General features: G+C 32.5%; 1 long non-coding RNA gene across 1 annotated transcript; it reads right to left on the reverse strand.

Annotated features, from left to right (window-relative positions):
• Positions 1-1,537: 1,537 nt before the first annotated feature.
• Positions 1,538-24,049, reverse strand: LOC129480318 (uncharacterized). Its single transcript, XR_008656989.1, has 4 exons — positions 23,933-24,049; positions 21,684-21,778; positions 2,397-2,467; positions 1,538-1,727 (listed from the first exon to the last, which is right to left on the reverse strand). It is a non-coding gene; the product is annotated as an uncharacterized lncRNA (long non-coding RNA).
• Positions 24,050-26,050: the final 2,001 nt, after the last annotated feature.

Here is a 26,050-nt window from a genome sequence, read left to right on the forward strand (position 1 = left end):
AACTGCTATGGGTAATGGAAAAAGAAATTCCACCCTGATTTCATTAAGATTAAATGCTGTTTCCACCATGCAATAAATTGTCTTTACAATTTGCCAACAAAGTAAAAAAAAATTGTATTATATTCTAATATTAAAGCCACCTCATATGCTATTGTCTTCACAGGGACAATAAAACATATAGACATTCTATTTTGTGTTTCTGTTTACTGAAGATAATTGTGTTAAAACAATAGGTAATGATGGATATTTTAGAAGAAGATATAAATCAAACACACACAGAACTTCATGTGGAAGGATGTATGTTTACATGCACACACTTATCTATATATAGTCATTAAACACTTGGATTTGCAAGGACTACACAAATAAACATGTGTGCCCTTGAAAAAATCATAAGAGGCTGTGAAATAAGCTTTGGTTTAAGAATTAAGTCTATATACTACACTAGTGCTTATTTAAGATTCATTAATGTGACATCTTAGTTGAAGACCATTTTGTTGTGGAAAGAGATTTGGGCTCTGACCACGATAGAAGGAAAAAAAAGTACTCAATACTGCAAGTGTTTCAGCGACCTCACTTCTAATATCAGTTTCTTCTCAAATTCTACCTTATAATGTTCATGATATATTCTTAACTTTATGCACTATGATGTATAGTGTTGCCATTAATTTATAAATTATAGCTCCAGACACTTTGGAGAAAGCTTAAATTCATTTTGAACTATTTCAGGAATATAAAATGAATAAAGAATATAAAAAATTCTGTCTCTACTATTAACAAATAAAACTTAAAACAGAGTTGAATCATTCCTACAAACTTTTACTGATTATATTCTTCTTCCACACAGAGATATTTACAATTCCGAATTTATATTTATTACCCCTTTACATTCTTTATATTTTATGTCATATGTATGCACTCTGAAACATTGTGACTAAACTAGAACTATGTATATGAATATAAATGAATTTTAATGTAATTTTTATAAAATATTAAAAGAAGTTGGTGAAAAACTAAATAGTATATATAACAACAATTACATGAAGTTTTATTCAGTTTTATGTCTACCTATAAACATTGTGTGATTCTCTATATCTCTAATAGTTTCTTCTACATCTAGTTTGCTAAACAATACATAAGATTTTCTTAACAAATCTTGACCCCCCCCAACTTCCACTCAAGAGTAGAGTCTTATCAACTCAATTCTATAACCAAGGGACCATGATCAATCTACCTAATTACTATATTCATTATACTAAATCCCTTGGAAGCAACTAATATTTTCTTTCTGTCATCTGATATTACCACATAACATCTAACAGCTTTGTTTATCAAGATATACCTTAGTTCTGAGGGTCTGATTTTTTTTTTTTAGTGTCATCATTCATATAAACCGTTCATTCTTTTTTTGTAAACTGCTGATATTTTATCACTGTATCACTATTTGGCAGAAACATATAAGGTCTTTTAAAACTTCCTATCACATTACACTGATACAAAATGTAACATATAGAGTAATAACTGCTCATCAATAGCATTTGACATCAGGATCTATTTTAATTAAGACTCACATTTTCTGATACATGTGAAACAAACATAATTCTCTCTTAAATGGACTGCTTAATACTTCTTCATAAAGTGTGAGAGACCATTTAAGTATAATAATAATCTGGGTTGCTGTAATTTTTCTTCCTCTGTTTTTGTCACAAAAGGCAATCTGTGTAATCCTGTATTGTAGAAGGACATAGAGCATAGAGAGAAAAAAAAAACAAATTAATTACATATTCTAAGCAAGATTAGAAAGCGGTAATAACCCAAAGAGAAAGATAAAATACCACTGAATAGTGGAATTCTAAAAACCGTAAAGACATTTCCCATTAGAATTAAATTACATAAAAAACAAAGTTACCCCAGCCCTTATCAAAAGTTCCTGTGTCTTGTGAGAGCAGAAACAATCACATCAGACACATATATTGAGAAAATGTAATGAAGAGCAATGAAACTTAATTGAAGTGCTTTTGGCCATTAGGGTCAGGCCTTCAGTGGATTAGAGGCACATACTATTAGGCATTGCTCTTGCTATTTCCATTTAATGTCAGTTTAATGTAGGTGCACGTGCTGTTCTTCTGTTCCAATTAAATTAGTTAAAGTTATATTTTGAAATGTTCCAATACAGAGTTAACCTTGTGGAAATATACTAATAATATTAGAAGATGATATATTTTAAGAAATATTTTACTAAAAGAAATAATTGCATTATATTAACAATCTGTTATTTCACTGTAATAAATTATATTGGCTTTCAACATGTCTACATTTAAATATTTCATCTGCCTTATTCATCCTGAAGTTACACACAAACACACACACACACACACACACACAACAAATATCACCTGTTTGGACCTGTATAATGAAGGTTAGATCTTTTCTTCTTTTCTTCAAATATTTTTTTCTGTTCTTTGACCTGAAATAAGATTTATTCTCTTGTGAATTTATCTAGTCATTCCAGTTGTAGCAGTTGCCTATTGGAATAGATAGTTTGAGGTCAGAACTTCACACCAGGAAAGCCTCAGAGGACAGTGTTTTCTTTCACTGTGTCTCTCTCCACTGGGACATGACTGTCACCCTCATAAGTAATAAATAAATAAATACCAGATATTGCTAAGAATTGTGAATTGAGATATGTAAATTATCAAGTAGAGATGAAATAGCAAAATAAATGTGATGCATATAAATAAATATGTTATTGATTTTCTTCCAAAAATAAAACTGACAAAAGTTATAAAATTAATAGGTGAAATAAAAAGTGGTGAATTATTGGCCTTCTTTCTAATATGTGATTGTAGAAAATCACATAGATATTTAATAATTCCTATTGTTTTCAAATAACTCTGGACATTTAACACTCTTATCTTTAAGACCCCACATGCTCAAATATAGAGCAATAGTGCTTTGCTATCAACTCTGAAAAGTTTGAGGTAACTTATGAAGAGCAAATTTCATGAGTTACCATAAACAACAAAATAAGATGAAGGAATTGATGTTATTCTTCAGATGCCTTAGCCTTTACCCTTGCTGTTCATTTTTATCAAAATCCAGATGTCAAAAACTTTAGCACTCTGCAAGAGAAACTCGTAGTTGAAGATGATCTTGACAGAGAGTAACATGTGTGTAATATGACTTGTTTATGGTTTAAAAGAATAAATATATAGACTTACTAATAAATGCTAATTGATATGACAAAACACATGAGAAAGCAAAGTCCCTGTGATTTAGAATTAATGAAAATACTATTGATGGATAGTGAGGTTGATTCCCCGTCTTTGGTATTATAAATAGCGCTGCGATGAACATACAGGGGCATGTGTTTTAAAATAGAATAATTTATATTCTACTGGGTATATACCCAGTAACGGGATTGCTGGGTTGAATGCTATTTCTGTATTTAGGCATTTGAGGAACTGCCACACTCTATTGTGAGAGCTAAATGATGAGAACACATGGATACACAGAGGTGAACAGCATGTACCGGGGCATTTCAGAAGGTGGAGGTGGGAGGATGGAGAGGATCAGGAAAAATAACTAATGGGTACTAGGCTTGATAACTGGGTGATTAAATAATCTGTACAACAAAATCATATGAGACAAATTTTCCTGTGTAACAAACCTGCAATTGTACCCTCAACATAAAGTAAAAGTTTAAATAAATAAATAAATAAATAAGAATAAAATAGAAAAAAAAATAATGTAAATAATATTGAGACTCCCCAGGAGCTCTAGCTACAGATACAGCACATACAACTCTGTATGTAATTTAAACAAAATAAGAATACAATCACAAAATTCACCAATTGACGAGGACTATTAAGTATAAAAAGACAAATATTAAGAACTAAATTTCTAGAAAAATAGATTTATTATAGTTTAATATTTTATTTTCAAAGGAAGAATTATTATACTGAATGATAAACCTAAAGACACTGGAAATATTCAGCCCAGAAAGAAAATGTATAAAGGAGGTAGTACAGATAATATTAGGCAAAAATGAAATTGGAAAAATAGCATAACATAGGGAAAACAATAAATGCAGTTTGTTCTTTGAGAAAAATAAAATAAGAGAGAAAAATCTCTGGCCAGATTGATCAAGAAAAAAACAGACACACATAAAAATAATATTAGTAATGATAAAGCAAAGATAACTGCATTTAAAGATGAGAGTACTGTATTATAGTAATAACTTGAAGATTTTGATGAAATATCAGAATTCTTAGAAAAACAGAACTTGCATCTGAATCACAAATATCTGAATACCCCTATAAAATTGAAATAATTAAAATATTTCTTATGAAACTACAAGAAAAACACCAGGCCCAATGATTTCCAACATAAAGGTCTATAAGGCATTCCTAGAGTATATCATTCTAATGGTATCCAAATATTTTAAAGTCATATATAAAGGAATATCTTCTATCTCATTCAGTGAAGCCATATCACCTACATACCAAAAGATGATGGAAATATTATCAGATAGGTATAGTGAATTTCTTCATCAACAAACCTCCCAATATTTTTCGTGAACTATTAATGTCCAACTCCAGCAGTATATTAAATGGTAATTCAACATGAAAAGTTGATTTATCCTGGGAACTGTCAATGGGAGGTGAACAAGCAAAATCTATAAAAAAACTATTCAGTACATTAACGGAGTGAAGACAATAAAGAGAATACAAGATAGATGGATTCAGAATAAGTATTCTTCAAGTCTGGCATGTCTTCATAATATAAAAACCATCTAAAAAAACTAGAAAACAAAGAGAATTTCTTTGTCGTCCTAAGGATTACCTGCAAATATCTTATTGCATAACGTCAATCAGTGAGGAAATGTTGGGAAAATTCTTTTAAAATAAGGAATAACACAAGGATCTCCACAATCAAAGCTTATCTTTCACATTGTCCTGATAATTCTAATAAGCACACTAAAACATACAAAATAAATTAATTCTATAAAGATTGAAAAAAGTAATAAAAACACATTATTTCCCAAGATATCATGATGGGCCATCATAGAGAAGCCCCCCTCCCCCAAATTTGTTGGTGCATTAACAGGAAAAATTGACAGGGTATATAGCTATAAAATTCATAAAAAGAAAATAAACTGTGTTTCTACACATGTACTTTCCATCTGTTTCTCAACAGCCAATGATGTGTGTAGCATATAAAAATTACCTTGTCTATCAAAGATAACTTTTGCCATCTTTATAAGTCTTGCTGTTATGTCATTGGCCTAATGAACTACATTTTTTTAGATTTTACTAATTGCATCTCATAAAGGGTATTTTGTTTACTTATTTTTAATGATTCCAGTTTAAAATTTCATGTGTATTGTAAAAGAATAACTGAAGAACAGAAGTAAATTTTTGTTATGTCTAGAAACATAAAACATCTTATGAATCATGCTTTAGAAATAACCTATTTATTATTAATGTGTTTATTTTGATTTTATCCCAAATCCTATCATCCTTCTTTTGGCTTGACAAAGATTTAGCCTTGTCATTTACAGTTGGGACAAGTTAGTTTTGAGGATATGCAAATTTCACAAAAGTCTGAGCTGAAGGAAAATATCCTCAAGCACTTCTGAGAATAAATATTTAGCATGGTAGATAAATGCATTGTCCGATGGTGTTCATACTCTCTGGTCAGTTTTCAGATACATACGTGTGATAGGAAGTTACACATAAAGCAACAAGCTATCTCAAAGGGTTAACACCACAATGGGCATTCTGCAACACACAATATACGAACCTAACCCTGAGATGAGCAGAAAATATAAAGTGTCCATGGCTCAGTAGTTTCTGGGGCATACTGCAGCCTTTGCTGAGTAAGGTGTACACTTCCTACCTGCAGGACTTTGGGAACATATAGATAGGCATGCTATCTTTGGCTATAGGATGATGGTACTTAGTATAAAGTAAAATGATATTAAAGCCATGTAGCAAGCCGACAGGACACATATAGGAAGGCTGCCAAATATGGAGTCAACAATAAGATATGAAGATGTGTGCGGTGGCTCACGCCTGTAATCCCAGCACTTTGGGAGGCCAAGGCAGGTGGATCACCTGAGGTCAGGAGTTCCAGACCAGCCTGGCCAACATGGTGAAACCCCGTCTCTACTAAAAATACAAAAATTAGCCGGGTGTGGTGGCATGCACCTGTAATCCCTGGTACTTAGGAGGCTGAAGCAGGGTATCGCTTGAACCCAAGAGGCAGAAGTTGCAGTGAGCCAAGATGGCACCACTGCACTCTAGCTAGGGCAACAGAGAAAGACTCCATCTCAATAAATAAATAAATAAATAAATAAAGATATGAGGCACAGTTCTGAGACATACTGGTATTGTGCATTTTATTCACAAGAAGGAATGAATGCAAGTCAAATTCATTTAAAAGAATAGATTCATCACTTGAACCACATCATTTTCTAGGTTCAACTGAACCTAGAAAAAAAAGTAGGAGAGTTATTAAGATTTTTTACCCAGTTGGAATTAGATAATCAGAAATGAATTAATATCGGATGTAAAAATTTGAGACCGAAAATAAATTCCTTCAGTCATTATCTAAACTAGGGAAAATACATATTTTATAATACCTACTGGTGAGGTTTGTGTTACCCAGGCTATGGAAAGAAAGGAAATAGGCCAGACTAATGACATAAGTTCTTTTCATATTCTTTAAGTAACAATCCCATTGGTTATTGGTTTATTGATAGCTGTCAGCTCCATTCACTAAGAATGCTTGTAAGAAGTAAAAGTAAAATAATAATATCATGAACTCAGAAAAAGTAGAGCAGAAGTAGACATATCCTTATCATACAACCATTGAATGTTAAATATACTCCTTTTAAAACTTCCTATGTGGAATGATTTTTGATATTGTACCTATTTTCCCATTAGTTTACACTATTTGCTTTTTACATAAAGGGGCTGTTAGAAAACAATTAAGCACAGAAACAAAAATCAATTTATAATGAGATTTTGAAACTACCCAAAGACCTTTTATTATTTTATTTTATTTTATTTTATTTTATTTTATTTTATTTATTTTTTGAGACGGAGTCTTGCCCTGTCACCCAGGCTGGAGTGCAGTGGCATGATCTCGGCTCACTGCAACCTCCACCTCCCGGGTTCAAGCGATTCCCCTGCCTCAGCCTCCTAAGACCTTTTATTTTTAACAATGTAGAATGAACAGAAGAGAGGGGCTGCTGTTTTAAATGCCGTAAATCACTTTGGGGTTTTTATAATGTCTGTGAGAAATGAATTCAATTTGAAGTAATAACATGATCATGGTGGATAAGCTTTTTATGTGCTGCTGGATTCGGTTTGCCAGTATTTTATTGAGGATTTTTGCATCAATGTTCATCAGGGATATTGGTCTAAAATTCTCTTTTTTTGTTGTGTCTCTGCCAGGCTTTGGTATCAAGATGAAGCTGGCCTCATAAAATGAGTTAAGGAGGATTCCCTCTTTTTCTATTGATTGGAATAGTTTCAGAAAGAATGATACCAGCTCCTCCTTGTACCTCTGGTAGAATTCGGCTGTGAATCCGTCTGGTCCTGGACTTCTTTTGGTTGGTAAGTAATTAATTATTGTCTCAATTTTGGAGCCTGTTATTGGTCTATTAACAGATTCAACTTCTTCCTGGTTTAGTCTTGGGAGGGTGTATGTGTTGAGGAATTTATCCATTTCTTCTAGATTTTCTAGTTTATTTGCATAGAGATGTTTATAGTATTCTCTGATGGTAGTTTGTATTTCTGTGGGATCGATGGTGATATCCCCTTTATCATTTTTTATTGCGTCTATTTGATTCTTCTCTCTTTTCTTATTAGTCTTGCTAGCAGTCTATCAATTTTGTTGATCTTTTCAAAAAACCAGCTCATGGATTCGTTGATTTTTTGAAGGGTTTTTTGTATCTCTATCTCCTTCAGTTCTGCTCTGATCTTAGTTATTTCTTGCCTTCTGCTAGCTTTTGAATGTGTTTGCTCTTGCTTCTCTAGTTCTTTTAATTGTGATGTTAGGTTGTCAATTTTAGATCTTTCCTGCTTTCTCTTGTGGGCATTTAGTGCTATAAATTTCCCTCTACACACTGCTTTGAATATGTCCCAGAGATTCTGGTATGTTGTGTCTTTGTTCTCGTTGGTTTCAAAGAACATCTTTATTTCTGCCTTCATTTCATTATGTACCCAGTAGTCATTCAGGAACGGGTTGTTCAGTTTCCATGTAGTTGAGCTGGTTTGCAAGGCTGGTTCAACATATGCAAATCAATGAACATAATCCAACATATAAATAGAACCAAAGACAAAAACCACACGATTATCTCTATAGATGCAGAAAAGGCCTTCAACAAAATTCAACAGCCCTTCATGCTGAAAACTCTCAATAAATTAGGTATTGATGGGACGCATCTCAAAATAATAAGAGCCATTTATGACAAACCCACAGCCAATATCATACTGAATGGGCAAAAACTGGAAGCATTCCCTTTGAAAACTGGCACAAGACAGGGATGCCCTCTCTCACCACTCGTATTCAACATAGTGTTGGAAGTTCAGGCCAGGGCAATCAGGCAGGAGAAAGAAATAAAGGATATTCAATTAGGAAAAGAGGAGGTCAAATTGTCCCTGTTTGCAGATGACATGATTGTATATCTAGAAAACCCCAGCATCTCAGCCCAAAATCTCCTAAAGCTGATAAGCAACTTCAGCAAAGTCTCAGGATACAAAATCAATGTGCAAAAATCACAAGCATTCTTACACACCAATAACAGACAGAGAGCCAAATCATGAGTGAACTCTCATTCACAATTGCTTCAAAGAGAATAAAATACCTAGGAATCCAACTTACAAGGGATGTGAAGGGCCTCTTCAAGGAGAACTACAAACCACTGCTCAATGAAATAAAAGAGGACACAAACAAATTCAAGAACATTCCATGCCCATGGATAGGAAGAATCAATATCAACAAAATGGCTATACTGCCCAAGGTAATTTATAGATTCAATGCCATCCCCATCAAGCTACCAATGACTTTCTTCACAGAATTAGAAAAAAACTACTTTAAATTTCATATGGAACAAAAAAAGAGCCCGCATTGCCAAGTCAATCCTAAGCCAAAAGAACAAAGCTGGAGGCATCACGCTACCTGACTTCAAACTATACTACAAGGCTACAGTAACCAAAACAGCATGGTACTGGTACCAAAACAGAGATATAGACCAATGGAACAGAACAGAGCCCTCAGAAATAATACCACACATCTACAACTATCTGACTTTCGACAAACCTGACGAAAACAAGAAATGGGGAAAGGATTCCCTATTTAATAAATGGTGCTGGGAAAACTGGCTTGCCATATGTAGAAAGCTGAAACTGGATACCTTCCTTACACCTTATACAAAAATTAGTTTAAGATGGATTAAAGACTTAAATGTTAGACCTAAAACCATAAATACCCTAGAAGAAAACCTAGGCAATACCATTCAGGACATAGGCATGGGCAAGGACTTCATGTCTAAAACACCAAAAGCAATGGCAACAAAAGCCAAAATTGACAAATGGGATCTAATTAAACTAAGGAGCTTCTGCACAGCAAAAGACACTACCATCAGAGTGAACAGGCAACCTACAGAATGGGAGAAAATTTTTGCAATCTACTCATCTGACAAAGGGCTAATATCCAGAATCTACAAAGAACTCAAACAAATTTACAAGAAAAAAAACAAACAACCCCATCAAAAAGTGGGCAAAGGATATAAACAGACAAATCTCAAAAGAAGACATTTATGCAGCCAACAGACACATGAAAAAATGCTCATCATTACTGGCCATCAGAGAAATGCAAATCAAAACCACAATGAGATACCATCTCACATCAGTTAGAATGGCCATCATTAAAAAGTCAGGAAACAACAGGTGCTGGAGAGGATGTGGAGAAATAAGAACACTTTTACACTGTTGGTGGGACTGTAAACCATTGTTGAAGACAGTGTGGCGATTCCTTAGGGATCTAGAACTAGAAATACCATTTGACCCAGCCAGCTTATTACTGGATATATACCCAAAGGACTATAAATCATGCTGCTATAAAGACACATGCACACGTATGTTTATTGCAGCACTACTCACAATAGAAAAGACTTGGAACCAACCCAAATATCCAACAATGACAGACTGGATTAAGGAAATGTGGCACATATACACCATGGAATACTATGCAGCCATAAAAAATGATGAGTTCATGTGCTTTGTAGGGACATGGATGAAGCTGGAAACCATCATTCTCAGCAAACTATCGCAAGGACACAAAATCAAACACCGCATGTTTTCACTCATAGGTGGGAACTGAGCAATGAGAACACTTGGACACAGGAAGGGTAACATCACACACCAGGGACTGTTGTGGGGTAGAAAGAGGGTGGAGGGATAGCATTAGGAGATATACCTAATGTAAATGACGAGTTAATGGGTGCAGCACACCAACATGGCACATGTATACCTATGTGACATATCTGCACAGTGTGCACATGTACCCTAGAACTTATAGTATAATAAAAATATATATATAATAAAAATAAATAAATAAATGCAGCTTTGTTTGCAATGACAAAAAAAATAAAGTATTAACATGTAGAAAAAAATTATTTCAAGTCCTCTTATATTTGAAATGAGTAACTGTTTACATTTATAAACTGTCTATTTACTATAATTTTATGGTTTTTTGTGTTCACAAATTATTAAAATTCATTTCAAGAGCTTGACATTCATAAAAATATAAATATTTACCATTTAGACAAGTCAATCTCTGTAATAAAACTAGTTAACCTGAGTTCATATTTATTTCTATTGAATGGAAACTAAAAACAGCAATAGAAATAGAAAAATATATCCTTTTTGATAAAGAGCTTAAAACTTTAATCTCATAAAGAAAATTTCTTAAACTGATTAGTGAAATAAGGTTTTCTATTCAGTAATAAATTCTCCTTTCAACTCGTAGAAGAAAGTTAAATAATTTACCTGAATAAAGAAAGTACTTCTAAGTTCAAAAAGTGTGCCTCATAATAGCTTTCCTTAATTAAAGTGTTGTTCCTTCTAAAAAGGAGAAATATCTGTGATGCATTTTTCTTTCTCAGAGACTTATACTACATTTTTATTGACAAGATCATACTGATTTTTCTACGTATATTTTTTCATTTACCCAAAGGGAATGAATCTATTGTTCTACATTATTCATATTATCAATAACATGTAAATACCATGTTATTTTATTAATCGTGTATGCTTATCTGTGATTCATCTGTTTATTCATTAGTTTCATTAAATTACCTATAATTTCCTTGTTGTTAGAGACCTACTTTTTTACTTACGTTTTTCTTGTACTGATTTCAATTTGAGAAGATATAAATATGAAGTTGATTGTTTTAAATATATAAATAGGAAATGTATACAACATAGGTAGATGTAAAGATGGGAGATGGCAAATCATCCTCCCATATAAACCATGCTATTGTACTGTGTCTTGATTTCCTGCATTGTTGAAAACAAAACTATCTCAAATGCCAACATTTAATTATTACTTTCTACACTTTTTTAAACATACTATTTTGTCATTTTTTTGATCTTTTAAAAATATTTTGGCTGGACATAGTGGCTCACATCTGTAATCCTAACACTTTGGCTGGCTAAGGCAGGTGGATCCCCTGAGCCACAGGAATTCAAGATCAACCTGGGCAACATGGCAAAACTTCGTCTCAAGAAAATATACAAATATACAGAAACATGTGCACTTCTGTGGTTCTAGCTACTTTGGAGGCTTAGGTAGGAGGATCACCTGAGCACAAGAGGTCGAGGCTGCAGTGAGCTGTGATCGGGCCACTGCGCTTCAGCTTCGGCAATGGAGTGAGACCCTGTCTCAAAAAAAAAAAAAAAACTATATATACATACAAATATATATATGTATATTGTATTCTTACAGTCTTCTTAAAAATGGGTTTTCTAAATATATGCTTGTAATTTAAAATGCATTTGTCCTGTAAAAAATATAACGTAAAGTATACTATATAATAAATGCAGACATCAATTATAAATTAACCAGATTTATTTTTTTCGTGCTCAACAACTCCACATTCATTCATCCTATAAACCATTTATGCAAATATATATAATATATATTGAATGCAGCTCTATATGTTTTCCTAATTAGTGCATGTTTAATTTATCAGGTTTGAATACAAAGCTTCATGACTTTAATTTTTAAATAAGTTAAACATGGTTTTTGTATTTCCATTAACTTCAACATACAATGATACTATATTTAAAAGTTTATTGAATTTTGTGATAAAATCAATGAATAATTCACATTTCCTTAATTACTTTCTTCAGAAGCAGTAAACTCTTCATTAACTAAGGGGTTATGGTTTATGTAAAACACTATAGATTCATTTCAATTTTTATAAAATGTTAAATAGGTACACATAAAACTTTTATAGAATTTTAGCCACAGTCAATATTTCCTTCACTTAACCTTGTAATTCAGCTCTATGGTAGATAAATTATTTTGCTCAATAATACTCGAAAATAAACTGCCATTACTAAAATCTGCTGAGAACCTACTGGTTTTAAGTATCTAATTCTTTACCTATTGGTCTATCTGAAAAAGCAATGTTCATATTGAGTTGAAAACATATTTATCAGACTCCTGATATGTACCTGGAATTATCTATCCTTGACACTGAAGAAAAGTTGCTGAATAAAAAAGACAAAGTTCTTGTCATATTAGATACTAGATTTGGAGCAGGGAGAGAAACAAATACACATACACACTCATACAAATATGGCTCAAAAATACAGCAGCATTCATTCTAATAATGATAATCACAATAATGCGATAGAGGGAGTCAAACAATAGGTGTTCTATATTCATGGGAGCAAAGGAAGATCTCAGATATGATGGCATTTGAACTAACACCTAAAAGATGAGAAGGAGTCAGGCATAGAAGGAAGGAAAGAAAGAGGAATATGGCAGAAAGAAAAATTAAGTGCACGAGTTCTAAAGCAGAAATGAGTATGATGTATTTGAGAAACTGGAAGAAGACCAGGAGTGGCTGGATCATGATGAGGGATAAGAGATGAATTCAAAGAATTTGGAGAATACAAGCTACAATCAAACTAATCCATGTGTAAATACAATGTTAGAGACCAGCTTTCACAAATATATAGACATACAAAGAAGTATGTTTCTCAGTAGAAGCAAAGTCTCTTGTGTAGGATAAAGTTAAATGACTTGAACAAGCTAACATTACTAACAAATATACCCCTCAATGTGTAATGTTTCTAGACTATAAACTTATTCTCAATCAAGTATCCAGATCAAGGAACGTATAGGTTGGATGAAGTGCTCAGTTCTATGTAGTAATTCAATAGCACAATGTCAGTGACAATACAACTTCAACATGTCTCCTGGAAGAATTTCCTAGTCATTAACGTTCATGTGGCAGAGGGCAAGAGCATAGAAGACCATGGGTGGAAAGTTACTTTGTGTGTCTAAAAGTCTCACAGGTTACATTCATTCACCTCTACTTGAATATAACTCAGTTGCATGGCCACACTCAACTGGAAGGGAGGCTGGGAAATACAATCGAGGGAGAAGTACAAATGATGTTTTAATAGACCCTGCCACAGTACGGCAGTTCTAAATTTGAGATCATGTCATTCCTGTATTTATCAAAGGGACTTTGTTTCCTTATTGTTTGAGGAGTAGGCAGGACCTGTAATCTACTTCAGTAAATTATATGTAAGTTATTTTTAGCTGATACTTACAGTTTACGATAGCTAATAAACAATATTATTTTAAGTATTTTTTGTCTGACAGCTACATGAATACTATACATTTAGTGATTTAAGTCAAAAAAAGAATTACAAGCCTGGTATAGAGAACGATTATTTTGTTCATAGAGTATAACAAACAATGTGTATCTTGAAATTTGAGTTTTGAGTTAGCAAGAAGAAATATTCATACACTAAAATGACTTCGCTGGAATTTTGATGAAAATCAGACTAACTGTGCATGTACAAAAGAAATATGTATTTAAAGCTTGACCTCTTCATTATCTTCAGCAACTACTTTGAACCACGTATGGTCTAAATTAAAGCGACCATCAACTCTAGAGAAATTTCTAATTATATTTGTGCATTGTCTGAATTTTAATGCGTCTGAATGCACCTTCCATCAGCATTTCAGAGTCAGTGCTCTAGCCTGTCATCTGAGAATACACTTTTCTATGTTGTTCTTCAGTCCACATAAATACATTGAATTGGAGAAATTATCTGTGTTAAATGCTTTAGATGATATTTAATATAGCCACTCCTCCAGGTGATTTTTTGTCTATCCTTGAAAGCCAAACCACTCAGACATAAGCTTACTGAGCTTTACTTTAGCATTCAACACTTGGTTGTTGTCTAAAGAAGTTAAACATCCAGCCATTTGAAATCTGTGATTTCATTATCTGCATGAAGACTGCAGAAAAAAGTATCACTCTGTGCTCTTTAGACAGAGCCTCAGGTGAAGATTTAAGTTCATATTGCTTTTAGAAGAGGTATGCAAGGCACAATTCACATCCCCTAAGGAATCAGTGTTCTTTCTCTTTCTGATGATAATAATCCGATAACTGACCACGTGTTACTGTTTCCTCTTGCCTGCTTTTACAAAAATAAGCAAATAATTAGAAACTAATTTATGGCCTATGAATTTGTGGTCTTTGTTTTATTTGTTATATTTATCTTGTACTTTTTTGAGACTAATGCTTTTTTATTTCTATTATAACTTCCTTTGGCATTGTTACTACTATTTGTCTCAATGCTTTCTTAAAAAGATTAAGAACTGCACAAATTAAAGTGTTACAAACTCTAAGTTTTACTCAGGCAATTGTTGAAACGGGGGTTTCAACAGGATTGCTCAGGGCTCTCATCGCTCCACATGTCTATCAGTACTATAGCCTGAATTTATGTTCCTCCAAAATTTATATGTTGAAACTCCAACCCCCAATGTGATGATGTTAGGAGATAAGGCCTTTGGGAGTTGACTAGAGGCCAAGAAAGTGAAGCCTTCATGAATGGGATTAACTCTATATAAAGGGATGGAGAGATCAGAGTTCTGCCATTCTGCCATGTGAGGACACAGTCAAAAGATGACCATCTATGAACCAGAAAGAGGGCAATACTGAATTTGCCAGTGCCTTGATCTTGGACTTCCCAGACTCCAGAACTGTGAGAAATATATATATGTTGTTTATAAATGACCCAGTTTATGTAATTTTGTTATAGCAACCTGAACTGACTAACACAATAGACAACAGCACTTACTTGGATGGATACTTTAGTATTGTTTCTATTCAAACTTATTTGAGGATTTACTTGGCAAGTTGTATCCCCACATTGTTCTGCTCTGTATGTATTAAAAGAACGCAAAACCATTTCCTCGAGTGGATGAGAGTGCTGTCTCTAATAATAATTTTACTGTTTCATGTCTGTGATGTCCTACCCTGTACTAATGTGCAAATACATGTATATGAGTGTTGTCCTTGGTTTTAAGCAAATCTAAAGATTTTTCAAACAAAAGAAAGAATAGACAAATTAATAAAGTCTAGAAAGAAGTTTCAAGTGTAGAGCCAAAAAGGAGAACCAAAATTGCTTTGAAGTAGGTTTCTTTCAGCATTAATGAAATGCAGACTCTTCTGAATTTCTCTTTCTTAAGTCATGTCTCCTGTCAAACTCTTAGAGCCACTGAAGTCCTGAAAAAATTCTGGAACTGCTGAGCACTGAATCTCAAATACCTGCTAAGAAAGCACAGGCTGGGTATTTATGCACCAGGAAACTTGAAAAGGGGGCAAATGTAACAATATCCATATAGTGATTTACATTTTACAAGTTGTTTTTACATAGAATATCTCATTTGATTCAGGGAGAAAAGAAAACAATAAAAATGAATGAATGAACAAAGAAACATTGTGAGATGAAGAAAGAAAAGCAGAATTAGTCTTCGGATTTTATATTAATAGTTGTGGAATTTGAATGTCAGAGAGGTTAAATAACTCCTCAAGATTCCATGGTTGAACAACACTGTACTAGATTAATCTGTAGATAGATCGCCTCATTCAAGACCTGTGTATAGTTTCATAATTAAGCTAATTACATTTCCAGTTCCCCATGTCTGAACACACATGAAAGATTAAATCTAGCTAGACTTACCCTGATAATTTTAGTAAATAATAGTGTCAGAATTGCATTGCAGTTTTCATTTTAGGTCACATGAAAGAATTCATTTTCTTAAAAGTCCCTATATTTTTACTGGAAGATTATAAACATTAATGTTTGGAAGAGTATAGTGCAAAGTTAACTTTCATCTTGGTTTTCAAAGTTGTATTATCTACTATTAGTATCTACTGCTAGTATCTATGCTCCAGGTCTCTTTGCTTGATTTTATCTGTTTGCTTTTCTAGACCAGAAAACAAGAATTTTCATTTTAATATTAAGACAAACTTTTAAGTAGTATGTCAAAAGAGAAAATATTCTGGTCTAATGTGCAAAAATAGTACTCTGTAGCAAATTGCTTTATTTTCTTTTTTCATTATATAAAATAGGAAACGTAGATTATGTGCTTGAGAAGGAAAAAAGATATTGGACTACTAATATTAGAATGAATAATTTCATCTTGAGGAACATTGCTAGGAAAAATATTAATAAATGTTAATTTTCCAATTTTCGTAAAGATTTGTGTACACATAATTGTCAATTTGTGAATTATTTGTAAACAGCTATAATTTCAAATATTCACTGATATAGTTGTGTCTGGCTGCAGTAAAGTTGCATATAGTACTCTGTGTATCCCTCACTCATCATGAAGCATGTCAAATGCAATGAGCAGTAGAGCATAGCTGGCTTGTGGAAACTTCTCTCCCTTTCTATGCTTCACTGCTTTCTGTCTTGACCCAGGAAAGAATATCAGCATTTTAATATCACAATTAAACTATCAAACAGTACAAGTTATATCACTAATCAAGTTGAGGGAGAAAAAAGAAACTATTGTTATTTTGCTTTATAAATCAAAACTTTTTTTTTAGGAAATTTATGAACCATTTTAGCAATATTCATTAAATTCCATAAAATAATTATTATGAAGTGTAGGAGGCCCCAATTTTAAGTAATATAAAATGTTTATATTTCTCAGCGAAACACTTTCACTAAGAGCAAGATCTAAGAATTAAAGATGAAGAAGATATAGTTTCAAATTACATTCACTATATAACACTTAAGATGTCTACATCAAGTGAGAAACATTTGAATTTTCCCTTTTATGACATAAATGCTGTTGGGTAAATAGAATTAAAAATAAAATTTACTCCAACCCTAGAAAACCTCTCTGCAAATGTAGAAGTAAAAGAAGCAACTTTTATAACCGAATAGGTATCAAAACAGAATGTGATGTTCATCACAGACAATCTGCTAAGGGAATGCAAAGACTGGAATAAGTATTATTATTTTGTACAGTGAAGCAGATCTAATCCATTACATATGTGTTCTCAAGATAAACAATAACTCGTGCTCAAATAAGAGGCCCCGACAGCACCATTTAACACACAAAGGTCATTCTATAATCAACTGGTCATTGAAGTGGCCATCTGTGTTTGTTAATTGGCTAATCCAAAATTAATAAATAAATCAACTTTTCACATCCTTCTCATGAGAGAATTTCACACCTTGGAGTGAAGCACCCACTGACTTAGGCTCCTTCCTTCACAAAAAGCTGTGAAACAGAGGCACTATCTTTCTTGATGATTACATTTCAAAGAGAAGATTCCCAAGACCTGGAGAAAGATATTCTTGGGTTTTAAACCTGACAGGAAGCTTATTTAACTTTTAAGAAGATTTCCATACATTTCAAAAAGACAGAAAAATTACTTAAAAGTATAAGTATTATAAAATAAATGCTATAGGAAAGGGAGAAGTCTCTTATTTTAAATATAAATAATTAAGCCTCTTATTTTTTATTTGTTAGGTTTTATATTCCACATAGATTATGTATCTATAGAGTGATTAAGTTTTCAATACATTCTACTAAATAATGCCATATGATAAAAAGCTAATTTTTAGGTCATTTTTCTCATAGGCAAATTTTTTTTGGAACTACATTATCCAATTTTACTAATAACTACTATTGATTATTAGTAACTACTAGCAACTTTAATAACTATTCAAAACTCAGTGATGGTGGGGAAAAGAGGTGTCATGCAGCATATCAGTGGATATTGCTTTCAGTAGGCAAATGGAAGCATCATAATGAATCTGCCCTTTTATTATTAAATAACTTGCTTTCCTGAGACCCTTTAGGCTAGTATGCTATTTAAATGATCTGATTTCCTCATCATCTTCTGGGACACCTTGCAGTCTGTTTACATATGTATATATGCATAAGCATTCAGTAATTACTAATGAAGTTCAGTATCTTTTCATTCATTTCCCAGAAAGGAGGAGGGGAGATAACATTGAGCTGGACTTATCAAGCCCAAACATGATAGACATTCATACTATTTTTGAAAAGAATAGTTGTTTGCTTTAAATTTATAATTCAGTTACTTTCCAAAAGTTAAGCCTGCAGTGATGTAAGTTTACTATCATAATTAAATTGAATTGACTATGTGCTAAAAATTTTAGATTTTAATGAAACCTTCAGGAAAGGTTATGATTCAGGACTTCAGCTTTAAAAGATATATTAGTTACAGTTTAAAGATTGAATGACATCTTCATCTATATGTGTTGTGTGTATGCTTGAAATTAATGTCTGTATATATACATATATAGGTAAAATTACTTATCTGTATGTTAAAAATTATATATATATATATATATATATATATGGCTATTCTCTTATCCGTAGGTTATCAATGTCCCTTTAATAATCACAGTTTATTCAATACAGAAGTTTATTACTTTACAAAAGAGACAATGTATTTGAGACATTACTTTTTATGATTGTTGCTATGTCCTTCAAACTTTGAAACAGTAACTGCTGTTGATTAAATTTCCTGATTTCTAATTTTAGATTACACATAGCGTTGAGATAAAAATCAGATAATTTGTAGCCCCATTGCCTAGAGTCCTAGTTCCAATAATTATTACCAGTATGACCTTGAGCAAGTTAAGCTCTATGTCTCAGCTTCCTCATCTCTAAAATGAGTATAACAATCATAATTTCCTCATAGGTAGTTGCAAGAGCTCAGTAAGTTAATACACATAGGAAGGGAAAGTGTAACTACCAAAGGGATTGTGGGGCATCATCCTAACCTCTATGTCTAAAGTTCTTTTCTCTCCTTTAAAAAAATAAAAATTAAAAATTAAAAAAGGCCAATCTTTGGTAATTGGTAATCACATGTTCTTTAATTCTAATTGGCGGTGAATTAGAATTCTAGTGTCTTCATCTCAAAGACGATACAAAACAAATATTTTTATTGCATATCATGGCTGAAAGTATCTCATAAATTGCAGATATATTGACTGCATACAAAAAATAACAAGATTGCACTAAGATACCAAAATATAATTTCTTGTATTTTTGACTTAAAATTACAGTTTTAAAAAATTTGATTACAGAAAACTTTATATGAATTCTTATTCATGCTCCCAATATTTAGGGGAGATAGAAGAGCCCATTCACCCCTTCCAGCCTGTCTTATACACCAACCAAGACTGCCTTTCATGAAGTGCTACAGAACTCATTGGTCTAACAGAGTATAAACTTGTGTTTTGGCCACCATCCAGTGCAATAGATCACAAAAGCATATTCCTCCAGTCTAAATGAAACAATATATCTTTGATTAATATATCTTATTTTCCCACTCATATATGCAATTATTGTCAATTAAAATTAGTTATTAATTATTAAAACAATAAAAGTAAAATACCCAAAAAGTGTGCTTTGTATAAAGTGAAATAATTACTTATTATTTATCAATGTAATCTCTTTTTGGTACTTGCAGCTATCAAAAATGGCCATTGCTTTTATAGTTATTCTAAGAGTACTATCAGTAAGATAAAAGAATCTTATTAATTAGAATTACAAAATGCATAAGGTCAAGCAATCAGAGACACCATGTTTTTTTGGAATGCAGAAAGCAGAGGGAGTGCACCATAAACTAAGAAATCAGAATTCTAAAGCTAAGATTTTACCAGGATTTGTTTTGTTATGTTAAACTAATGAAGCAAACTCCATCCATTCACTGACATTTGTTTTAAATAACAAACAGTTCCTGCTCCTTCTTAGATCTCAGCAAAAAATATTTTTAATGTAGTGTATTGGATCCCCAAAACAATTATTAAAAATATATTTTTTAAAGGAAAAATACTGCAGATAGGCTCAGACTCACAGATTGCTGTGTTTGGTATTATTTTTCTGTACTGCATCTAGTATTTACCTGGATCTCTGTTCAGAGTCCTGAGTATCTACTAAGTCAGCAAACTATGACCTTTCTCCTGCTCTCTAGTTTTTCTTACCCATTTATGTACCTATTTATGACTTTTGTTCTAGTCCTCTCTCCTAAGTTTCAACCTAACACTCAAAACCATTAAAGCCCTCTGTTTTTAGGGGATACACTCTATATTCCTCATTTCCTGTTTTTTTATCACAACCCAATCTAATTAAATACAAGTGTGCCATCATGTATTCTGTCCACTTTGGAAATGTTGTGACTATGCCTCCCTCACTAGAACAAGTCTCTATTAGCTTTAGGGACTTTGGGCATAGCTGAAACCTAAGTTTGTCACACTCATTAAATATTATAATGTGAACTTCTAATGGGTAACTGCTATTGATTTCTCTATTTCTGCCTCTCTTATACCAGGTTTTCTCCTTCTACTATGACCTGTGTCCTTAAAGCCTCACCAGGCTTCACCATAATCTAAGGTTTAATATAAAATTATCTAACATGAGTTTATTATGAAGATATATAAAACCATTTTGTTAATATTAAATGGTATATAATAACATTTCATTTGATTTTATATGAAATTTCTTAAAATAATACATTCAAATATATTACACAAATAAAGAGAAACAAAATCTATAGGACGCTTTTCTCATAAAAATCAGTAAAACAGTGATGTTGAACATCTTGTAGCAGCAACAGACAAAATATCCATGTCATAATCAAAAATGTCCTATTCATTTAACTTTCAAGTGACATTACACTTTTGGCAGAAGATAGAGTCTCAGGTAGAGCTTCAGGGTCTGAAAATAATGGCTAACCACTAGATAGATTAAGCATATATACAGGATGGCAGGCAATGACTGAATTTCACACATCAGATGTTTTCAGTTGCACTATACACATGAGTGATTTTGCATCACATATACATAGATAATAATTGTAATTTTCTAATACAAAGGACATAGGCATAAGCTAAACTCTCTATTTTTTTTCCTAGCATCTTGGGTAGAGATAGAAAATTTCTTAATATTAATGCTAATTTTAACAACTCCTAGCATTGTAAAATGACTTATATCACACAATAGTAACAGCACAAAGAACAATGAACCAGAAAACAAACTGGTCATGGTTTTGTTATTGTCTTTTAGGCCAAACTCACCTTCCCTTAAGCAATTGCTCACTGCTCAGTGAACTGAGTTTAAAATGCTCATCACCTTCTTTTTCCAATCTTGAAGGATCTGGAAGAGACAGCATCTTCAAGGATGAAGAGGGTTTAAAAGATTTTAAATTGTTCCCAGAATTCAAGAAACAGAGTTTTTCATTTGCTTTGCATGCTGTGACACTCAAAGCATTTATGGAATACATCGTGTGTGTGTGTGTGTGTGTGTGTGTGCGCGCGTGCGTGCGCACATGCATGCATGTGTCCACTGGGACGGGGAAAGGGATAATATGAAACATTTGGTAAGGCAAAATGATCAATCCAACAGCTTAGTTCATATCACAGTATGTGCCTTAGTGGCTTGGTTTGACATAATATCTTTATACCTGTTAAGTCCTGTAAGACAATCAATTTTAAAAAGTTACAACACAATGTAAATATAATTCAATAAACCTTGGTTTGTTAACATTCATTGACTATTCAATTACCTAAATAGTCTTTGGAGGATCTTTTTAGAATACTAGATTTTATCCTCTTTGTTCTTTTTGTTTTAACTGTTTCAGTTATTTAAGGACCCGTAATCTGAAAATAGATTATTTTATTTATGAACAAATGAGACTTGGATGATGAATTGGAATGTCAGAGGCATAAAAACATTAACTTGCCTAGGATTTTGGCCAGGTGTCTATTCACAGTATATAATCACTAAGCTTGGTAAATACAGAATGAAATAGCAGAGGCTGTGAAGAGATTGCATCCCTTCTTGCTCTAAGCCTAAGATCACAACTAAACGAAAGATCTTGTATACCTCATAAATATTGTACCAAAACTTTCTTGACATGGGATTTTCACAGGTTAGTTACATACAGGATCTTGAGAAAGAAAGCGAAATTATGAATTTAGAAAATCTCAAAGTACAACAAAGCAAAACTTGGGAAAAATAAATAATCAAACAGCGATTTAGCTAGCAGAACAGCGTTAAACATATTGCAGATTTGCACATACATGTATAGATGCCCGAAATATCTTTGTGCCCAAGAAAAGAAATAACCAAGAGTAGGAATACTATTAGTAATAAAGAACTAACTATTTCTTTTCTCGCGGTCTGTCTGTGTGATCATGGGCAAATAACTTATTTGGACCTCATTTATTTTTACATGTGTTTTAAAACTTACAAAAATGAAAAAATAGTAATACTTGAAGTGAATAATTTCTAAGAACAGACTGCAAAACAGCATTTTTAAAATATATAATACTACCACACACAATTACAAATGTCAAAAATTAGGTGGATCTTGGTTAAACATAAAATATTCAGCTAGTTATTGGTTCATACTAATAAAAGACAGCTCATGACAGAATTATCTTTTTTTCTCATTCAGAATTAAATATCCACAGCTGTAGTTACACAAATGCACTAAACTTTTCTTTGCAGAGTTTGCATATTATTCAACAAATATTTTAATGCTTAACACCCCATCTTGGTCAAAATCAGAGACAAAATGTTTAAGACTAATGATATTGCCAGAAGCACATACAACAGCTGACAAAAGAAAAATGATAACTGCTGTTCCTAATTGCCTGTTAAAAACCAGAAGTGTTTAAGTTCATAAGTCAATTTTTCTTTGTGAAACATGGAGTCAACAGTTTGCAAAATTAAATTTGGAATATTCTTGTTTGCATTTGTAATGGGGGAACATCCCTTTATTTTGAAAAAGGTTTAATGTATTTTATTTGGGGCCTGATTTATCAACAAGTCATAGAGTCATTGTACAGAATTGTGCTGAAATTAAATGAAATACATTGAATGAGTACAATACAGTACTACATTTTGTGAGGTACAAATATAAAATATATTATACTAGACATATAAACATAAAGATTCTGAGAAAATAATAATATGTGAACATATATAACATAGTGTAGGAAAAGGAGCTGTTGACATTAAATTTAGTAGATAAAGAAGATAATATAGCATAATGGATTGGTTGAGAAAAGAATAGAATTGGTAAGAATTGAAACATGATATTAAAAAGTAGAAAATAGTGTAATTATGGTAGATTTTTTTCATATGAGAGTATTGGTTAGATAGCTTTTCATGAAAAATGTCTGTAAGAAAATACATTAGATTTGGCAAATGTATTCGTTTTCTATACCTGCAGTAACAGTTTACCACAACTTGGATGGTTTAAAACAACAGAAATATGTTCTCTCACAGTTCTGCAGACTAGAACTTCAAAATCACATACCAGCAAAATTGGTCCCTACAGAGCTCTGAAGAAGAGTCTGTCCCAAGCTTCTTTTTCTGCTTCTGAGAGTTACCAGTTACCCTTGGTCTTCTTTGGATTATAAATGTGTAAGCTCTGCCTCTGTCCACATGCAGAAATCTTTGCTCTGTGTCTCTGTCTCTTCTCTTTTTATAACAATAGCAGTCATTAAGTGCTTACTCTATGCAATTATTGCTTCATCTTAACTAATTATATTTACAATGACTCTGTCTCCAAATAAGGTCATATTCAGAGATTCTGGTGGTTAGGACTTTAATATAAGTGTTGAGAAGGGAAATTTTTACCTATAACAGAAAGTAAATATTTTATGTAATAGGGTTGTATAATATCAATATTAGCTTGAAGTTTACAGAAACTCACTAGATGTACAGATTAGGAGAAAAGCAATTTTGAAAGTGGAACTTTGGGATTATTTATTTAATGCTTAGGAGAATTCTACAAAAATACAAATATGAGATAATTAAAACATATATATATATATAGTAGAGATGGAAAGAACATATTAAACCAGTCTCTTGTTAAAGAATGATATACCCGGGCCGGGCGCGGTGGCTCTCGCCTGTAATCCCAGCACTTTGGGAGGCCAAGGCGGGTGGATCATGAGGGCAGGAGATCGAGACCACGGTGAAACCCCGTCTCTACTAAAAGTACAAAAAATTAGCTGGGCGCGGTGGCAGGCGCCTGTAGTCCCAGCTACTCGGGAGGCTGAGGCAGGAGAATGGTGTGAACCTGGGAGGCAGAGCTTGCAGTGAGTTTGTGCCTCTGTCTCAAAAAAAAACAAAACAAAACAAAAAAAAGAATGATCTACCCTAATGGTACTGCTGCAAAACAAATAAAAATACCAAGAAACTATTAAAAAAAGCATAACATAAAAACATAACTTTGCATCTATCAATGATATGAAAAATAATTTAAAAATTCTCAGAGGCCAAAGTAAAAAGAGGCAAAATTCTAAAATGGTCATCTGTCAAATTCTATTGATTTTAACCTTCAATTTTTGCTACTGTGTAGCAGAAGACAAAGTGTACAAACTGACTTTGTGGGAAATCTGATAGAAGACTCAAAAAACAAAGCTGACACCTGTAAAGACTATCCTCTTAGTATGACTTTGAACTAAAGAATAATAGCAAAATAATAATAGCAAAATTTGATGTGCAAATGTGACTTAAATTATTGATTTTATTTCTTTTCTAAAAAGAATATTAAGGCTATGTAATAAATTTAAATATTTTAAATTATACATGTTGAAATACTGATGGTAAACACTTTAAACAAAACAAAAATAGTGTATTTAATTTCTAAATTAGAGGAAGAAAGTAGAAAAAGAAAGCAAAATAATATCAAAGAAACCAAAGTTATTACAATGGAAAGAAAAATAATAACATAAAGCAAAATAAAATTTTGAGCCAAAGAAATAAAGTTGTAGAATACATACATTGTGATTTAATTTATATACAATTCCAACTACAAAGCCAAGTAAGATAAAAAAGAATGCACGTATATATTCCATAACCACATAAAAAAGAAAGGGAGTGGTTAACATAGAATTGGGGTAATACTTCTCTCCTGAACAGAGAAAGGGAAAAAGAATTGGAAAGGAGGCATACAGGGGATCTAATATTGAAAATTAGGAATTTGTATTACCCACATTTCAAAGAAGATACACAGTTATGTGTTTTATTATTTGTATTTAAAATTAACAAAAATAATTTGTGCATATTCAAAAATTAATAAAATATATTAAAAGAGAATAAAAGGATTGTAAAATTATACTAAATCTAGAGAGATACCTTTGCCAAAAGTGGAAATTTGTTACAGGATTTGTTCATATACTAGCATTCTCAAACGGCGAATTTTGTCCTTCAATGTCACTTTCTGGTTGTTATTATTGTTTCTAGACAGAAAGTTGAGGTTTGATGCAGCAAGCTTTTCCTCCTCTCAAATTGCTTTGCACAGTCTACCAAGAAATCTAATTTTCAAGTGTAGTGAACTCATCATAGAAGCATATATGTATGCATATATAATCAAATATATAAATATATATTTCCAATCAAATTAGACAAAGACATTGTCTTTAAT

The sequence above is a fragment of the Symphalangus syndactylus genome, chromosome 4, assembly GCF_028878055.3.
Source record: "Symphalangus syndactylus isolate Jambi chromosome 4, NHGRI_mSymSyn1-v2.1_pri, whole genome shotgun sequence".
NCBI classification, from domain to species: Eukaryota; Metazoa; Chordata; class Mammalia; order Primates; family Hylobatidae; genus Symphalangus; species Symphalangus syndactylus.